The sequence below is a fragment of the Nerophis lumbriciformis genome, linkage group LG07, assembly GCF_033978685.3.
Source record: "Nerophis lumbriciformis linkage group LG07, RoL_Nlum_v2.1, whole genome shotgun sequence".
NCBI lineage: Eukaryota > Metazoa > Chordata > Actinopteri > Syngnathiformes > Syngnathidae > Nerophis > Nerophis lumbriciformis.
Window position 1 is genome coordinate 47,770,249 of NC_084554.2, and position 9,752 is coordinate 47,780,000.

At 39.1% G+C, this 9,752-nt stretch overlaps 1 protein-coding gene across 1 annotated transcript in view; it reads left to right on the forward strand.

Moving 5' to 3' along the window:
- The first annotated feature begins 6,317 nt into the window (after window positions 1–6,317).
- The window catches only part of LOC133609413 (uncharacterized), a 6,347-nt gene continuing 2,912 nt past the window's right edge, over window positions 6,318–9,752 (forward strand). Inside the window, exon 1 of the mRNA XM_061964983.1 lies at window positions 6,318–6,555. The gene's annotated coding sequence lies outside the window, so the exon portion shown is untranslated. The remainder of the gene's footprint in view (window positions 6,556–9,752) is intronic.

The window sequence follows — 9,752 nt, forward strand, 5'->3', positions numbered from 1 at the left end:
GAAAAAAGGCTCCGCATGGAGCTGGAGGGGGCGTGGCTTCCAGCTCCGGCTGAAAATCGGGAGATTTTCGGGAGAATATTTGTCCCGGGAGTTTTTCGGGTGAAGCGCTGAATTTCGGGAGTCTCCCGGAAAATTCGGGAGGGTTGGCAAGTATGCATTAAACACTTACTAACCTCTCAAAGTTAAGGAGCAAAAATAAGGAATACATGAATGCTTCATAAAGTGTAACAAAATGGTGCAAAGTGTGATAATGTAAACATTGAAAAACCTAAGAAAAAATACTTTCTGTAGCTTTAGTGCTAAGAAGTTATGGCTGTGCTCTAAAGGGTGAGGGCAGCTAAGGTGGTGTGGTATTACTGATTACGAGCGCCTTGGTCTGACTACGGTCCGTTTAAAAAACTGCCACACTGTCGAGGTGAATTTTCCTGTGCGTTACTGAACATGCTCCTCCGCTCGTAAAACCAGCACTGTTATGACTTGACGACGACGTGCCATCATGCCTGTAAAAAAAAATTAAAATATGGCGAACCGGTTCTTTTCAAATAGAGTATAGTACCGCTTTTGATTCATTAGTACCGCGTGTAAAGCAGTGGTCCCCAACCTTTTTGTAACTTGTAATTTGTTTGGGGGATGGGGGGGAGGACTGGTTATGGTCCTTTTTTTAGATGTTTTTATTTTTTTGTCATAAAAAAATACAATCATGTGTGCTTACGGACTGTATCCCTGCAGACTGTATTATTGATCTATATTGATATATAATGTAGGAACTACAAATATTAATAACAGAAAGAAACAACCCTTTTGTGCGAATGAGTGTGAATGGGGAGGGAGGTTTTTTGGGTTGGTGCACTAATTGTAAGTGTATCTTGTGTTTTTTATGTTGATTTAATTAAAAAAACAACAATTTGGTGGTTGGGGACCACTGATGTAAAGCATCACTTATTTCCAGTTGTTTCATTACAGCACGTCCGAAAAGGAGTAGGAAGAAGCTGAGTTTATGTAATCCTACCCCTTTTCATACCATCCCGTTGATTGGTTGATTGAGACTTTTATTAGTAGTTTGCACAGTACAGTACATATTCCGTACAATTGACCAACTAAATGGTAACACCCGAAAAAGTTTTTCCACTTGTTTGAATCGGGGTCCACTTAAATCAATTCATGGTACAAATATATACTAGCATCATAATGCAGTCATCAGACAAGTTAATCATCAGAGTATATACACTGAATTATTTACATTATTTACAATCCAAGGTGTGGGATGTGGAGGGGGATAGGGGTTAGGTTTGGTTGATATCAGCACTTCGGTCATCAACAATTGCATCATCAGAGAAATGGACATTGAAACAGTGTAGGTCTGACTTGGTAGGATATGTACAGCAAGTGGTGGACATTTTCCATTTTCTACCGCTTGTCCCTTTTGGGGTAGCGGGGGGTGCTGGAGCCTATCTCAGCTACAATCGGGCGGAAGGCGGCGTACACCCTGGACAAGTCGCCACCTCATCACAAGGCTAACACAGATAGACAGACAACATTCACATTCACACACTAGGGCCAATTATAGCGATTTTATCCCATTTCCTTGTTCGCTGTAACAGAATAGTGAATAAATAAATAATACACCATAGTGAGTAAATAAATATTAAATACGTAATCTTTTGACTAAACCCCCCCCCCAAAAAATACATGTGTATGTGCTATCCCCATCAGTCCCGAAAATTAAAAATCAAGGCATGCTGGAGATATTTAGTTACGTCAACAAAGTAAAAAGTGTGTCTAAAAATGTTGTTTATAATAGAATTTGAGTTTCCATAAATGCTGTGTGCATAATGCAAAGTTGTACATTCAAGTATAAACACTAACGCAACTTAGTGTTCTCTCTAAAGTACGACCTGCAGCTAATTTTTTTTTAACGGCCCGCGTCACAATCCTAAAAAAAACATGAGAAATGGATTAAAGCGCAAACAGTCCTAATGTAAAGTTGCAATGTTGATACTAATATCTGTAATCAAAAAATAATAATGACTCAAAACCAATGTAGTTATCAATATGGCTTATTGACATACTCAAGGCTCCAATTACGTCACATCAAATAGTCCACTTTACATTTTTTAGGGGGTGAATATTGAATATTGGGTGTTTTTGCCATAAAAAAGGCATTTTCTTTCACAAAAAAAACCAAACAAAACATTTTTTAACAATATAATTTTACATCAACTGATAGATCTGGGGCCGTATTTATTAAGCATCTTAGAATTACTCCTAAGAAGTCTGCTAAGAGTTGACTTATGAGTAAAGAAATTCTTCGCTGAAAGCTGCACTTAAAAGTTACTTATCAAGCGTCTTACTCACACTTTCAGCGAAGTGTAGGACTGAATCTTAAGTGTCACACTCAGAGCTGAATTACGACATTACTATGTGCCGTAAACGGAATTTTAGGTGACGTCATTTCTGTGTCCATAGAAATGACCAATCACGGAAGGAATAAAGAATAAAGAAATATCTTAGAAATATTTAAGTGGACAATGGGAGTGTATATTTTGACAATAAACTACAAAATAAAACAAACAATATTGACAATGAATCAAAAATAAATGTTTTCTTTTCTTTCCAATTCATTTTCCCAGTGGCGAGATATGGAAGCATTGTGATGACCTTTAGTTCTGCTGTGAAAGCTCTGCTGCGCAGGGCCGGCCCGTGGCATAGGCCGTATAGGCAAATGCTAAGGGCGCCGTCCATCAGGGGGCGCCACGCCAGTGCCACAAATGTTGGAGAAAAAAAAAAAAAAAAAGTTGGTACTGTTATTTCTAAATACAAAAAATAATCCCACGTTAATTAAAATGCAAAGTAAAGCCTATTTAATACAAATATTATTTGTTACAACATTACGCCCCCCCTCCTCCCCCCGCACGGTGCGCCCCCTCCCTTCCCGTATCATGACTCTTTTTGGACGTCACCACATCAAAAAAATCAACACAAGATGCCAAAACTGTCAGGTGCCCAGGGAAGAAAAAAGATAAAAGAAGAGGAGGAGAAACGAGAAAAGACAGAAGTAGCAGGTAGGTAACGTTAGCCTACATGAAATTATTTGTCTGTTACAGAATGTGATAGTAACCTGGCTTTTTAGCATTAAGCTAATGTTACATGATTCGGCAATTGCTAATCAATAAATAGCTAGTTCTGTTTTAATGTCGGGTTAATATTGTGGAGGGGGCTAAATTGTTATGGAAAATAATAATGTAACGTTAGGTAATTACAGTACTCCCACCTTACATTCCTCAGGGACATTTCTTTCTTTCTTTAGTTTATTTGGAACATGAACACACTTACATCATAATACATCACACAATTTCATATCATTTCATTTTACATCATGCCTGAAAAGGAGTAGGAAGAAGCAAAGCTTATTTAATCCTACCCCTTTCCCACTTCAAAGCGTTTACAAATATATAGAATCATTTACTGACCTTTTTATATAATAAAATAACATCTATGAATTAGTATACAACAGTTTTGTAATATGTAATTAATTAATTAATTCAGTCATTATTAACATACTGAGATGAAGAATATCTTATTTTCAATAAGGTTGAAAGTATTTCTCATAATTCTTCTTCTTTGTACTCTGTAAGCACTATTATTTTGAACAACCTCTTAAACTGGATCATATCAGTACAATTTTTAACTTCTTTACTTAATCCATTCCATAATTTAATTCCACATACTGATATGCTAAAAGTTCTAAGTGTTGTACGTGCATACAAATGTTTGTATTAGATCTTTTAAGCAGGTGTTTTTTGTTTACATTGTTATTGCCTTCTGGTTAGCTAATGTTTGCCCTGCAGGTAATCGTCACTTTTCCACCCCTTTATATATTAGGTATAGTTGTAAGTAAAAAAAAAGGTCAAAGACAAAGCTATTCGGGTTCTTGTGAGTATATACACTTCACTGCCGATGTGGGTGGCGCCACCTAAAATCTTGCCTAGGGCGCCAGATTGGTTAGGGCCGGGCCTGCTGCTGCGTGATGTTGCTGATGAGATGACGCCCCTTATTATTAAATCTGTGACAAAAATAATACCCGCTCTGTCTAACCCAGGGTTCGGCAACCTTTACCACTCAAAGAGCCATTTTGACCAGTTTCACAAATTAAAGAAAACAATGGGAGCCACAAAACTCTTTTGAAATTTAAAATGACATAACACTGCATACAAGGTTTTTTTTTTGCTTTGTGCTATGTATAAACCAGGGGTCTCAGACACGCGGCCTGCACCGTAATATGAAAATTTAATGTTAGTGCGGCCCGCGAGTTTTATATGAATGGCGCTTGACAGCATCATACTTGCCAACCCTCCCGATTTTTCCCGGGAGACTCCCGAATTTCAGGGCAACTATTCTCTCAAACGTCTGCTGATTTTCACCCAAACAACAATAATAAGGGCGTGCCATGATGGCACAGCATTTAACGCCCTCTACAACCTGTACAAACAGCGTGCCAGCCCAGCCACACGTTGTATGCAGCTTCTGCTTGCACACGTAAGTGACAGCAAGGTATACTTGGTCTACAGCCACACAGGTTACACTGACGGTTGCCATATAAAACAACTTTAACACTCTTACTAATATGCGCCACACTGTGAACCGAAACCAAACAAGAATGACAAACACATTTCGGGAGAACATCTGCACCGTAACACAACATAAACACAACAGAACAAATACCCAGAATCCCATGCAGCCCTAACTCTTCCGGGCTACATTATGCACCCCCGCTATCACCAAACCCCTGGGAGAGGCACTGAAATCCGGAAGTCTCCCGGGAAAATCAGGAGGGTCGGCAAGTATGCAGCTGAGCCGCATCAGAGTGGTCAAAGAGCCGCATGCGGCTCCGGAGCCGCGGGTTGCAGACCCCTGGTCTAACCGATAGCGTTTGATCAGCTGCTCGTCATCAAACAAAGCCAGGACATCCTTCCGCTCCCTTCTCTCTCGCCTCAGTGCCATCCCTCGCTGGCAACTCCTAACCACTTAGGACACCTCTGAAGGTCTCTTAAATATCGTGGAGAGTAGGAGTGATTCTTAGACTTAAGAAAGTTGATAAATAGCTTTTATTCTTAAGTTTGAGAGTAGGACTACATTTCGCAAATTCTCAGGACTTAAGTGTAAAATGCATACTTGCCAACCCTCCCGAATTTTCCGGGAGACTCCCGAAATTCATCGCCTCTCTTGAAAACCTCCCGGGACACATATTCTCCCGAAAATCTCCCGATTTTCAGCTGGAGCTGGAGGCCACGCCCCCTCCAGCTCCATGTTGACCGAGTGAGGACAGCCTTTTTTCATGACGGGAGGACAACAGGATGACAATAACTAAATCATCCAGACTAGAGATAAATTGTATTATTATGTTTATCTTACCTAAAAATAAATATATTTATTAATAAAAAAATTAAAAAAACCAAATACATTTTTACTATATTTTGCTAAAAACATCAAAATTAATTGTATTTTATTTGTATTTTTTCTGACTCCTTATTACATCCAGCCATAGAATTATACATTAAAATAAACATATTTGAAATAATAAATTTTAAATTATCATAATAATTCATTTAAAATGACCAAATTTAATTATTAAAATAATTGCTTGTTTATCAACAACTTTAGCATTTTATTCATTACATTTTGAAGCTCTCAGAAGCCAAGTTATGTTATATTCCTTAATATTTGTTTATGCAAGTTTGAAGTATCAATTATGTAAACACAGTTTTGTTTGCATATTTTCAGGATGTAGATATATATATATATATATATATATATATATATATATATATATATATATATATATATATATATATATATATATATATATGTATGAAATACTTGACTTGGTGAATTCTAGCTGCCAAAATACTCCTCCCCTCTTAACCACGCCCCCAACCACGCCCCTCCACACCCCTGACCACGCCCCCCGCCCTCCACCTCCCGAAATCGGAGGTCTCAAGGTTGGCAAGTATGGTAAAATGGCACTCTAAGACGCTTGATAAATACGGCCCCTGAAGTTGATCTAGAGATATAAGTGCCATCCATCCATCCATTTTTCTACTGCTTGTCCGGTTCGGGGTGTCGCCAGGGATACAAGTGTTGAAAATAAATAAAAAATACTACATATGATTAGTTTTGAAACTTTCATAAATAAAGTTTTAGTTTAGGAAAATTCAGAGCCCTAAAGGTTAAAAAATCAAAATGTTTTATTGGTTTTAAAATGCAAAAATATCAAAATGGCCCCACTTCCTTAGATTTTTTACTGTGCGGCTCTCTGGGGAAAACATTTCAGACACCCCTGCACGAAGACAATGCAATTGGGTCTGTACCGATCCACTCAAATCCTGAGGGTGGGGGTAATGGACATTGTAGTCAGGGGAATCTCTCAACTAGTAACAACACAATGCACAGGATGTGTTGTGTGTTCTTTTTGGTCACCAGGCTACCAAGGGTGCCAGATGCCCGTCTTCGAAGACATGAGCGGAATGCCCAGAAGAAAGTTGGCAGAGTGAAAAAGTATATTTTTCTTTGTGTCTTTAAAAAAAAAAGACTAAAGTTCAGAACAAACTTGCTTGTCTCAGTTGGTGAGACACAACGTAAGGTAAGGAGCTGATTGGCTGACATAGGACAGACAGGTGAGACCTAAAGCTATAGAAAATAACTGATGCTCTTAAGTTAAGACGAACTATTCAACAAAGTAGACACGGAAGTCAGACATGAAATACACAATGTTTTCATTGCAACATATTACACATTTTTCTTTGATGAATCAACATGATCTCAAATGATTGGATCTGTACATACCAGTTTTCAAAAGAAAACATACTATCAACACATACCATTGGCCTGGAAAAACACGCACAACTTTGAGGTGGATAGGAAGAAATAAATGTACTGACACAACATTCACGCCTCACACACTCAAGTTTCACAGCTTGGCAACACAAAGCCCTACGACTCCACAGGTGAGTTCATATCAACAACACAGGCTCATATCAAAACTTTTTATTAACTTTTTAACAACAGTGATAACATGCGCTTGAACATTGCTTCCATCAGAGGGGATGTGGTTTTTGACGTCTTCATTATTAATGTTTTTTTTATGAAATGATAATAATGAAATAACTAAAAACAATACCAGAAGTATGAGACTGTTTTTTTTAAACGTGGTAAAGTACAAGCCATCCTGTTAATGATAGTGTATGTACTTTAGAAATAAGTTAGTGTATACCTCAGTGACGTGCGGTCACTAGAGGCAGGTGAGGCCCCGCCTCACCTGCCATCATGGAAAGAAAAAAAATGTAAAAAGAAAAAAAATTTATCAAATTGTTATATGTATCCAGTGATAATACTATAAAGTTATTTTCCGTTTAACTTCACCAGTTTTAGATTATTTTTATTCAAAATCGCTGAATTTTCACATTTGCCGTTCAAATACTGAGAAGAGACTTGCGGTGAGTCAGCAGCCAGTTGAGGCACGTCACTCAGTGCCTCAACATGGATTGTGGACTCGGCTAACTGCTGGCCTGCTGTGCAGTGAGACCGTATTGCTATATGAATTATATTATATATTTCCATAGTTGAGTTAGTTGAGGTATATAACATACAGTGTATTTTGTCAACAACTGTATGTGTGTAAAGTATTTCTTGTGCTGAGCAATCATAAAACTGCTGCGAAGACGCACTGGCTGAGGCTCGCGTAATCCCGCCTCCTGGTGCCGGTTATTGCACCTCCGCCGCAGACTGCACCCCCCGACGGGAGCGCCACACCAACCAAAGCCACACCCAAACCCTCCACGTGCAAGACCGAATCCACCCAAAAAAACTTAACAAGAAGCCAAAAAGTGCAAAAACAACAATGCTCGCGCCGGAGGAGCCGTACGTGAACGACTGCAGGCACACAACATTAGGTACACCTGCAGACTGCAGCAAGGATTTCATATTTCATTCATTCACAACTCCTCCAACACGAACACCACTGTTCCCGCACTTATAAGTAAAGATAAGACCATAATAACGTTTTTTTTATTAAATGTGCTTTTTTGTGTGCTACAGTTTGTATGTGTAAAGTTAAAGTTTAGTTAAAGTACCAATGATTGTCACATACACACTAGGTGTGGTGAAATTTGTCCTCTGCATTTGACCCATCCCCTTGCTCACCCCCTGGGATGTGAGGGGAGCAGTGGGCAGCAGCGGTGCCGCGCCCGGGAATAATTGTTGGTGATTTAACCCCCAATTCCAACCCTTGATGCTGAGTGCCAAGCAGGGAAGAATGCTGGTATGAGCTTTTAAACATAACCCGTTAACTGCTGCCAATCAAATGGTGAATAAGATACTCTTTAGGGTTCATATGTTTGTAAATCTTACTGTGATGAAGTCAGTGCCTCACCAGCCATCAACCTCACCACACGTCACTGGTATACCTTGTATTGAAATGCATCACCTGTAAAATGATGGAATCAGCAGACTTGGAAGATGTTGATTCAGTTGTTCACATTTTTAGAAAAGTAGCAGATAGCAGACATGACACAAAACTATAATCATTTCAAATAGCAACTACCTGGCTTTAGGAAACACGAAAATAAATCAAGGAAATTGTGGTAGTCCGTAACAGAAAACTGGAATCACTAAATCTGAGGAAAAATATATGGAATCAGGAAAAACAAACCAAAAAACAACAACACTACAACACACCGGTAGTACTTTTTTGCACCACCTCTGGCTTTTATAACAGCTTGCAGTCTGAGGCACAGACTCAACAAGTGACAGACAGTACTCTTCATCAAGCTTGTTCCAACTGTCTATATTTAAATACTAGACGGTGACTCCAGTTTCCTCCCATTTGTCCTTCATTTTCTGTTTTTCTAGTTATCTGCCTTGACTCTTTGATGTTTTCCTTGGTCTACCAGTATGCTTGTCTTCTACAACCTTCCCGTGTTGTTTGTACTTGGTCCACATTTTAGACTGTGAACCATCAACATCCTTGCGTGATGATTTACCTTTTTGGAGAAGTTTGATAATCCTCTCCTTTGTTGCAAATGACATCCCTCGTGTTGGAACTATGATTCATGTCAATCCACCTGTTGCAACAGCGCTCCATGGTGTGAACACTCCTTTTTAACTGCAGACTAATGAACAGATTTAATCAAACGCGGGTGTTAACTTTGGGAATGAAAATGTACAGGGTGATTCTATATTTGTTTCTCAGAATAGTGATTCCATAATTGTGTCACTCCAATGAAAAATGAAACTGTTGCTGACTACCACAATTTATTTTCTTGATTTGTTTCTGTTTCTTAAAGCCAAAAAGTTGCCTTTTGAAATGACAACAGTTTTGTGTCATGCCTGATATCTGCTTTGTTGTACAAAATGAAAAATTGAATGAACATCCTTCAAGTCTGCTGGTTGCATAATTTTCCAGAGGTTGTACTAGCCGCTGAAAATGAGTCAACTAGCAGCCATTATCGTGTAAGCAGCCGGCAACACAAGTGCTAGTGAGATGACTAACTCTTGCCTACAGTCAAGCGTTAGGTGGTAGAGTGCATAAGTGCTGCCTGAACTGGGGAGCTGCGGTTGATTGAGGGAAACATGAATTCCAACATGTACTGTAATATTGTGAAGCCTTGCAGTTTAGATGATAAACTGGGGCGGCAGGGCGTAGTGGGTAGAGCAACCGTGCCAGAAACCTGAGGGTTGCAGGTTCGCTCCCCGCC